Source organism: Pinus tabuliformis, chromosome 1_2, assembly GCF_031772625.1.
Source record: "Pinus tabuliformis cultivar Carrire ecotype Pingquan chromosome 1_2, CPIR1, whole genome shotgun sequence".
Taxonomy (NCBI): Eukaryota; Viridiplantae; Streptophyta; class Pinopsida; order Pinales; family Pinaceae; genus Pinus; species Pinus tabuliformis.
In genome coordinates, this window is record NC_142298.1 from 801,556,859 (window position 1) to 801,567,118 (window position 10,260).

Below are 10,260 nucleotides of genomic sequence, written 5' to 3' on the forward strand. Positions count from 1 at the left end.
TTAATATTGGTATAACCATAAAAGCATATGAATCATTGTATGCTTTTGATATTGTATTTCCTTATCTCTATAAAATCTTTACAAAATAAATTTTTCATTTTATTTTTTAAAGTTTTGAAAATATTATATGGGAGAATGCATGAAGATGGGTTACACTTTTAAATGTGGCGATAAGATTTCAAAATTTTACTCTTTTATCAAATTGAAGCCCTCAAAAATCAAATAAGCATTGTGAATTTTGATTTAAAGTAAAAAGACAATTTGTGGAGAATTATGTTTTCGTGCTAATGAAATTTTTTGCAAAAAAAATAGTGTTGTATAATCTGTCATTTTCCATTAAATGAAATGATTGTCCTTGCAAGTTATTGCACATCTTAAGAGGTATGTGTAATTTTTAATATGTGTGTGTGTGTGTGTGTGAACATAATCTACATGGAGAGAACTAAGTTTTTCATATTAATTTTTTTTAATCCAAAATTATATATATATTTTTATTAACTTTCGAAGTTGGCGGAGTAATATTTCAATTACTTTTTGGAGACACATGTATTCACGTAGCATTTTTTTTCAATTGTTTAAATAAATTGAAAAAACAAGGGTACCCTTTTGAATAGGACTTGTAAATGAAGATAATGTTATTTAAAAAAAAAAATTGGTTGTTTGTATTTTATGTGATTGATTTTTTATTTAGCCCCTTTGAAATTGTCCAAAAAAAATTCAAGCATGATGTTTAACTAGAAATAGATGAAAAATATCAAATGAATTGGAAAAATTCAAACCTATAAGCCATTGGATAGAGGATTCATTCACGAATCCAACAAGATTAACTCTGACGCCTAAGAAAAATTCTTGCCTTAAGTCCACTAGGATACAAAATAGTGTTGCAGCGAAATCTGTAGAAGGGGAGCTATAACCTTGCTTTTCAAGGCTCTCAGTAGCTCGATCAAGTGTTTAAGGTAAAAATTTAGATAGCTCGATCAAGGGTTTAAGAAACCCTTGATCGAGCCCTTAATGTGGATCGAGCCCTTAATGTGGTTAAAAAATGGCTCGATCGAGCTTTAAGGCTCAATCAAGCCACCTTTTTTAATTTCGTGCCCAAAATGTATTGGCGAGAAATTTTTAAAAATTGGCTCAATCGAGCCCATTACTCAATTGAATCCCTAACCTTGGATTACACCGGAGCTCGATTGAGCTTTTTTTTTAATGCTAAATCGAGCAATCTTGAAGCTCTCAAATAGCTCAATCAAGGTCTTAAAGATTGCTCAATTAAACACTTAAAAAGTCTCAATCGAGCTGTTTTTTTTCACCACTCCATGCATAGACCCATATTTAAATTGATGTTATTGTGTTTACAAAAGCTTTTTCGGCGAAGATCACATGAAACACCATTTGTCGACGCGTTTCGAACCAACCAGTGTGGTTCATCGTCACGAACCACACTGGTTGGTTCGAAACGCGTCGACAAATGGTGTTTCATGTGATCTTCGCCGAAAAATCTTTTGTAAACTTGATATGGATCACAGAAGCCTAAACTCTATTGATGTTATTGTGGTTTATAATCTATTTTTTTTTAGAATAATAATAATAATTTAATTTGATATTTTAACATAGTTCAACATCAAAATAATGTATGAGAATTTATTGTTTGTAAAACAAAAGACTGCTTTTGCATAACTATTTAGATTACAATGTGTATATATTCTATAGAGGGATTTACAAATGTGTATATATTCTTTGTCACATCTCTCTAGGTTAACACAATAACCAAAAAAATATTTGTATGTTTTTTCTTAATAGCAACCTTAGTTGTTCGCTTGCGACTTCAAAATTATAAAGAAATTACAACCAGCAATTATTAGGTATAGACATACAAAAATGAGGTTGGTACTTCGACGTGTATATATATAAATATAATGCACTCACCTACCCTCGTAGGCCTTTACCATTATAACCATTACAAGTTTATGAACCATTTGGCTGCATTAATTATATTCATTTAAATTCATACTCTAGGTTTCGCACCAGATGACTTCACAACCCTAGTAGGGTTGGAATGCCATGACGTGGCTGACATGAACAGTCAAGAACCTTCTGGATGTAGAACTGAGTCTGTCCACTTGGCAGATCGATCTCGGGTTTTACTTTTAGATATACGTCTCTCTGGATTTGGAATCATCGGACGGTGGGGATTGATTTAGAGGGCAACTAACTCAGCCTCGCTCTTTTCCTGTTGGGTATCATTTACTCATTCCCTGCTCTGCATCTTGCTTCCTATTGTTGAAGAGGGTTTACCAGTTCTGAAGGTTATTGCAGTCTAGCCATGGCAATTGTTCATGGTTCTGGAGTCGTGTCAACGCTACACGGTCTGATTGAACCCTTAGGTAAGAAAAATTCTTCAGTTTGCCTATTCCTTCGGGGCTACCACATCTTTAGGTTTTCATTAAATGTTTTCTCTGATTGAACCCTCAGGTAAGAAAAATTCTTCAGTTTGCCTATTCCTTCGAGGCTACCACATCTCTAGATTTTCATTAAATGTTTTCAATCTTCCAGTTACTATTTTTCCCATGCAGTGGCCCAACCTCTTACCACACTATCAAAGATCAAGGGTTTACAGAAGCTTCGTAGTTTTTCCCACTTTATCTTTCTTCTTTTCCTGTTTTACCTATTCAGTACTGCTGCCAGTTAATTTTTTTTTTTAATGTGCAGTTATAAAGAGAATTTCCCTTCCACAGCTTCATCTTGCGTGCTAGATTTTTCTCTATGCCAGTTGCAGGGTTCAGGTTAATTCCTCCTCCTTGTCTATTTCTTCCACCCAGAACCGGTTAAATAATCCTCATTTGATTTTCAGAGTTAAAGACTGTATTTACCCTTCTTCCTTTATCTTTCTTCTTTTCCTGTTTTACCTATTCAGTACTGCTGCCAGTTAATTTTTTTTATAATGTGTAGTTATAAAGAGAATTTCGCTTCCGCAGCTTCATCTTGCGTGCTAGATTTTTCTCTATGCCAGTTGCAAGGTTCTGTTCGAAGAATCACCGCACCTCTATAGAATCTGTAATTTCCACCCTGGGGATCCTAGTTACTGGCTTGTAATGTTTACCAATACCTGCGGGTTTTGGTGTAACGGCAAACCTCCACATGGTATCAGAGCTTGGACCCAGGTTCGATTCCCCCAAGTTGCGTTTGAGGGGGGGTGTTGGAAGAATCACCACACCTCTATAGAATCCGTAATTTCCACCCTGGGGATCCTAGTTAATGGCTTGTAATGTTTACCAACACCTGCCAACTAGGTACCGAGTCTTTCAGTTGCCTCAGAGTTTTCTTCCCTCTCGCCACTTCAGATTTTTCTTCCCTCTCACTACTTTTGGCCCCCTTTTCCCAAGTTTAGATGTTTCCTCTCTAGGGAGAGGATTAATTGTCTGAACTCTCTTCTAGCATCTTTTCCCTAGTAATTCTTTGGCATGTCAAAAAAGAAATTAAATTAACAAAATAAAAAAATAAATATTCATGTTTATTTTATGTCTTTTTCAAGCAGTCTGCCAATTACTTCAGTAAAATTAAATGAAAGATTATTTACGCTATACCGAAATAAAATTAAATAAATAATTATTTACACGATACCGAAATAAAATTAAATAAAAAATTATTGACCTTAAATAAAAGATTATTTATGCTATACCTAAATAAAATTAAATAAAGAATTATTTACACATACCGAAATAAAATTAAATAAAAAATTATTGATCTTAAATAAAAGATTATTTAAGCTATACCGAAATAAAATTAAATAAAAAAATTATTTACACGATACTGAAATAAAATTAAATAAAAAATTATTGACCCAATACCAAGGGGTGTTACATCTTTCCCTCCTCCAAGGGGTGTTACATCTTTCCCTCCTCCATCAAACCTGGTGTTCATTCCCCTGGTGTTCATTCTTTCCCTTGAAATAGGTTGGAATATTCTTTCCTTGGAAATGGGTTAGAATATGCTTGTACATATGAACTTCCATTTTCCATGTAGCCTTTTGCTTTTAAGATGCTTCCATTGCACTCTATCTTGAATGATTACTTGTGTTGGTAGCTTAGTTTCTCTCTGCCCTCCCTCCTCCAGCGAAACACTGTCTCGCGAAACACTGTCCATGTCCCTAGTGTTCATTCTTTCCCTTGAAATAGGTTGGAATATTCTTTTCCTTGAAATAGGTTGGAATATTCTTTTCCTTGAAATAGGTTGGAATATGCTTGATCTTTCCCTTGAAATAGGTTGGAATATTCTTTCCCTTGAAATAGGTTGGAATATGCTTGTACGGATGAACTTCCATTTTCCATGTAGCCTTTTCCTTCTAAGGTGCTTCCATTGCACTCTATCCTGAATGATTAGTTGTGTTGGTAGCTTAGTTTCTCTCTGCGCAACAATGTGCAGAGACTTGGCCAAGAGTATCCTGTCTAATTTAAACACAGATCTGTGTTGGTAGTTTAGTTTCTCTCTCCCCAACAATGTGCGGAGACTTGGCCAAGAGTATCCTGTCTAATTTAACCAATCTGCACAATTTTTATGGCTTCCATTAGTCTCTATTAGTTACTATCTAAGAACATATAAATTATATATATATATATATATATATATATATATATTTGAATTTTATTACAAGATTATCAAATATTATTTATGGACCTAGTAGGGGTCATTAACATACCTCACAACCCAACAAGTGCTAACAACCTACATTCATTATTGTAGGCTTATTACCCATAGCAATTAAAAAAAAAAATATGCACTTACCCAATAACTATGCCTATCGGAAAAGATCCCACTGTGTAGTCTTATTATAGATTTCAATTTAGGGGTATCAATTCCATTTGCTCTATTTGTGTAAAGATACTAATATTTCAGAAATCAAATGAGAGGTTGTGCCTATCGACAAAGATTCCATTGTGTAGTTTTATTATAGATTTCAATTTAGGGGTATCAATTCCATTTGCTCTATTTGTGTAAAGATACTAATATTTTAGAAATCAAATGAAAGGTTGCAGCCAATGCATTATTGTACTTGGTAGCATTATTATGCTTTCATTTCAAATGTTATATACATATTAGTCACGTATGCATAAAATTTAGGATTATTTCTCTTTCTTACCAAGTTCACAGTAGCTACTTGCCCAAGTACACTTAGTTTTTTTTATTCTGAGTTATTTCAAATGTTCCTTTAGTTTCAATTCATCCTATGTCATCTTCTGTCATACTGTGTTACATGATTTACATGATGTTGATAAAAGTTGTACACAACCTTGCTTCTGTGTATGGCCATGGGAGTTCTTTTTTTTCTATAAGCATATTATTGTCTCATCCTAATTATAATAGAGTTCTTTTCATATAAAAATATCGTTCTCAATAGGTTACTTCAACACATTTGACCTACAGGATCCCTATGAAGTGTTAGTACACCACAATCTTATCCCAAACTATCTTATCCCAACACAAGAATAATTATTATTATCATATATATATATATATATATATATATATATATGTCTATATTTTCTCTAGTAATCATACTTGTTATTATTCTCTCTTTCTTTTCTTTCCTCCTTTTAATATGATTTATCCTTTAGACACTCAAAATTTCCCAACATTAAATGTTACAACCTCTTACTACGTTCATAGTATATATTGTCTTTGTCCTTGCTTAAGTGAATCTAGTTATGTTCACTTTAGTTATCCATAGAAGTCTTGATCAGGGTTATAGAAGTCTTGATCAAGGTTTTATAATTCAATGAATTTCCCTTGTTTCATTGTTTTCTATCTAATGTCATTAAGACTTAAAAGCACAAGGAAATATTAAATAAAATCATTATAAGAAATCAATAGAACACTTGGAATAGTTTGGGCATACTTAGAATTATCGATATCACAAGGAATTCATGTCACCAAATCTCGCAACAATAATTTTCCGATGTGTCTCACCCCTGCAACAATAATTTTCCGATGTGCCTCACCCCTTGGTCCCTATGGACTATTTCCTTGGGGTTTGTGTCCTTTCCTTCTTGTAAAACTATTGATCTAGGGAATCCTTCTGGCGATGCATCTTTTGAGCCATTCAAATTTCTCAACACATCAATTTTAATGTAGTTATATTGACATATTGATCTTTTAAGCAAAAATTACTTCTAATAAATTTATTTGACTAAAATTTCATTGATATCTAAAGAAATCATATTGAAGTTCCTTGTGGTACTTATCCGGGGTAGCGTTGATTGGGACATGTTGGCCTTTCCACGTCAACATGCATGGGTACCACTATGCTATCACCATTTGTTCATATCAATTTTTTTTTCTAAGATTAAATGTCACATTTTCCTTTTTATCTTATTTGACTATCTGTAGGTGTCTAATTATATATATATATATATATATATGTTAATCTATTTCCATCATCGTTTCCTCAATTCATTTTAGGACATCAAACCCCTCAGAGGTATTTTATATATATATATATATACTTCCCATGTTACCATCAACTGGGTTAGGAGTTTTTCCTCTGTAATTGATGGTTGCATTGTTTGGTTTGCATTGTTTGGTCTTAATTTATAGTTTCCTATTGACATGCTAGATTACTCATGGAACCTAGCTTGTTTCTATTTGTCGTGTTGTACCAGCTTATGTTAATCTTCAATGATTAAAATTTACATCTAATAGTCATAACTGAGATTCTCGCGCCATCTTAGCTTTGATCAAATTTAGCCTTACCAATAACAAGGCAGCGAATTAGCAAATCATTTCATGATTCGATATTACAAGTATGTACTCAACAATTTTCGGAAGTTGTCTAAATTTCTTTTGGGAGGGCATTGCATTTCCTACCTAGAAGATTCCATATTCTCAGGAATGACTTTAATCTTGATCACTTTATGCTTATTAAATTTGGTGTAAGATGATATATTTTGTTTTTTTGTATCAGTAGGACAATTCCAATCCAAAGCCTTGAAATAACCCAATCCAATTACCATATCACTTGATGGTTTCTGCCAATAATTTTAGTATTTTGATCAGTCTTTCTTTGGTTTCCTTAGTTTTTTTTCATCAATTATGAGACCTATACTTGTCGGTTTAACTGTAATGGATTTATTATATCTGAGTTACACTGTTAATTTATCTTTCATTATCATCACTTTCAATCTCTATCATTTGTTAATGCTTATTTGGTTATAGGTTTCTAACCATTCCCACCAATGCCCTGAGATAACTCCATTCAACTCATATTCATACATAATCAGAACTGTGATATATCCCTATTCATCTTTGATAGAAGTTACCTTAAATATACTCAATGATGTCTCAATATACCACATGTATGCCCCTTTTTTAAATTTTATGTTGTGTAAATTCCTATTTAACATAGAATGTATTTATCATCATGAATGTTTTGTAATATAGCTACAACTTCCATCCCTTACAGGAATTATATTTGAAAATTCACTTAACCATTGATGATTTTACTTACTCGTTCTTTCAACAAGGTTCTTGGTTAGAATCTAATATAGGTGTAGAGAAGTATTTTTTATTTTATTTTATTTTTTTATTGACTTATTTATTCGTTTTATTATTATTATTATTTTCACCTAACATAATTGGTGTTACAATGAAATGTTATTTAACTTCAATAGTACTCATTGAACCCTTTTCCTTGCCTACCTCCTTGATAAAATCCTCCTTATAAATGATATTATTATGAATATCAATCTTATAAACTATGTATTAAAATAATCTTTGTGCAAATTAACCAAAAGAGTTCTTCAACTATTAACAGGGAATCATATTACAGCAATTCCTAATCTTACATACAACAATCCCACCTTCTTTTTCAACATATCTTCAATCTAGGAAATGTCGCTTTCCTTAAGCTATTCTTGTACTCATATTCTGATTTGTTGGGGCATGACTTGTGCACTATCAATAGTGGCATACTATAATTTGATTAATCACTGTGTTATTGCATAAATCTTCCAAACAATTGTTCACCTCCTATGCGCTTAATATGTCAGTGTCAATCGACCCCTATTTTATATCACCATGGTGGGTATGGATCTGGGGTTCTTCTCTAGCACTTACGTTTTCGAGATTTAACTTAAGGGAGTAGAATAGGGTTTCCATATTTTCAATTTCTCTATTTTTGTGGAACATAGCTCAGTTTGCTGTTATTATCCTTTTAACAAGCCTCAATGCTAAACCCTTCAGGGCTCAGTGTTGAACCCTTCAGCGCTGATACCACTTGTCACATCTCTTTAAATTAACACAGTGACAAAAAAATATATTTGTATCTATTATGTTTAATAGCAACCTTAGTTGTTTACTTGGCACTTCAAAATTATAAAGAAATTACAACCAACAATCACAAGGGACAGAGATACAGAAATCAAGTTGGTACTTTGAAATATATATATATATATATATATATATACAAGTTTATTTTATGTTTTTGTCAAGCGGTTTGCCAATTACATTCTACCACTCCAAATTCAAATCTATATCTTACTACAAAGAAAGAAATTTTATTAACAAAAAAAATTATTCAAATTATACTTAGAATTTAAAATATATTCACTATTATACAAAATATGACAAAAATTTGATCCTTTTTATATATACGATATTAATTAAAATTAATAAATAAAATACCCATTATTCTGAACAAAAATCTATCTTTCTACACATGATATTAATTAAAATTAATAAATGCCTATTAAATTGATGATATTGTGGTTTATAGTATATATTTTTTGGAATAATAATAACTAATAGTTGCATTAGATGTTGCAAAGGAAATGTCATAAGGCATAAATTCAAGAAGCATTGTGACATATAAAGAATCATTGAATATGAACATTTCATTCTACCAAAGCATAAATTCAAGAGGCATTGTGACATAGAAAGAATCATTGAATATGAACATTTCATTCTACTAAAACTTTACTGGAATTTGATAACCATAGTCACAAAGGAGTTCTTAACTTATTAAGGTACTCACTTTAATAACAAATTAGCATTAATTTATGGAGATATTTTCTCAAAGTTGTCAAAGATCTCAATTTCACCTTCTACAACCATAGAGCAGTTGCAGACACATTCAAAACAAGTATAACATAGATGACCAACCATAGTCACAAAAGAGTTCTTAATTTATTAAGGCACTCACTTTAATAACAAATTAGCATTAATTTATGGAGATATGTTTGCAAAGTTGTCAAAGATCTCAATTTCACCTTCTACAACCACATACTAGTAACGGACACCTTCAAATCAAGTATAACACAGATGACCAACCATAGTCACAAAGGCGTTCTTAATTATTAAGGCACTCACTTTAATAATAAATTAGCATTAATTTATGGAGATATCATCTCAAAGTTGTCAAAGGTCTAAATTTCACCTTCTACAACCACAGACCAGACACCTTCAAATAAAGTATAACATAGATGACCATATTGTGAACCACTCCACAAAAAGAAGTATTGAAAATATGAAGAATTGTTCAATTCCATTCTACTTGTCTGTGGTTCTCTTGTGGTTACCTCGTGCAACTTTGATTTATATTTCAACTTATTGAGCCACACTAACCCTGAAAGAGTTCACAATTATGAAATGAGTATGGATATTTTTCTCTCTATGCACACATTGATAGTGATTAATACAAAACATTTCTCAATGCTATATATGGAGCTTCTTGTGTTTCTTTTAACCAAGCAATCTCCCAAAATATTAACTTAAATTCCTATCAACTAGGCAATTCCAACTTTCCACATTACGAAACTTGTCAATTTGAACACAAAATGTGTCGTCCAACCACTCATTTGAAAGATCTTTGTGTCCTCTACATTGTGCAACAGACAATTTGTAAATCTGAGTTCGTGAGAGTGGGTTATGGTTTTATTAAGCCAAAAAATAAGGGAGTTTGTTGGTTTCAATTTCAGTGAATTTAAAATAGTTTGACAACTTTCCTTTTGCTTCATTTTTGAGCCATGGAGACAAGGTTTACATGATTAGTATGAAGCATTTCAGGGAGAGGATTTAACCTTGTTCCAATGTGCAGAGAGCCATGTAAATCTCAAAATCTTATTGACATGCAATGATCATCGCTGAACCAAGGAATCCTGGTAATCACCCAACTCCTTCTCATGAAGATTGATTCACCCTACAAGTGATCAAATCCTCAATGAATAGCAGAGAACCAGTGAATCAAGGTTTAGCAAGGTTTTTATTAAGTTT

General features: G+C 32.2%; 1 long non-coding RNA gene across 1 annotated transcript; it reads left to right on the forward strand.

The window, feature by feature from the left end:
• The first annotated feature begins 2,017 nt into the window (after positions 1 to 2,017).
• LOC149208322 (uncharacterized) lies at positions 2,018 to 2,977 on the forward strand. Its single transcript, XR_016252083.1, has 3 exons — positions 2,018 to 2,381; positions 2,707 to 2,780; positions 2,947 to 2,977. It is a non-coding gene; the product is annotated as an uncharacterized LOC149208322 (long non-coding RNA).
• The last annotated feature ends 7,283 nt before the right edge of the window (positions 2,978 to 10,260 follow it).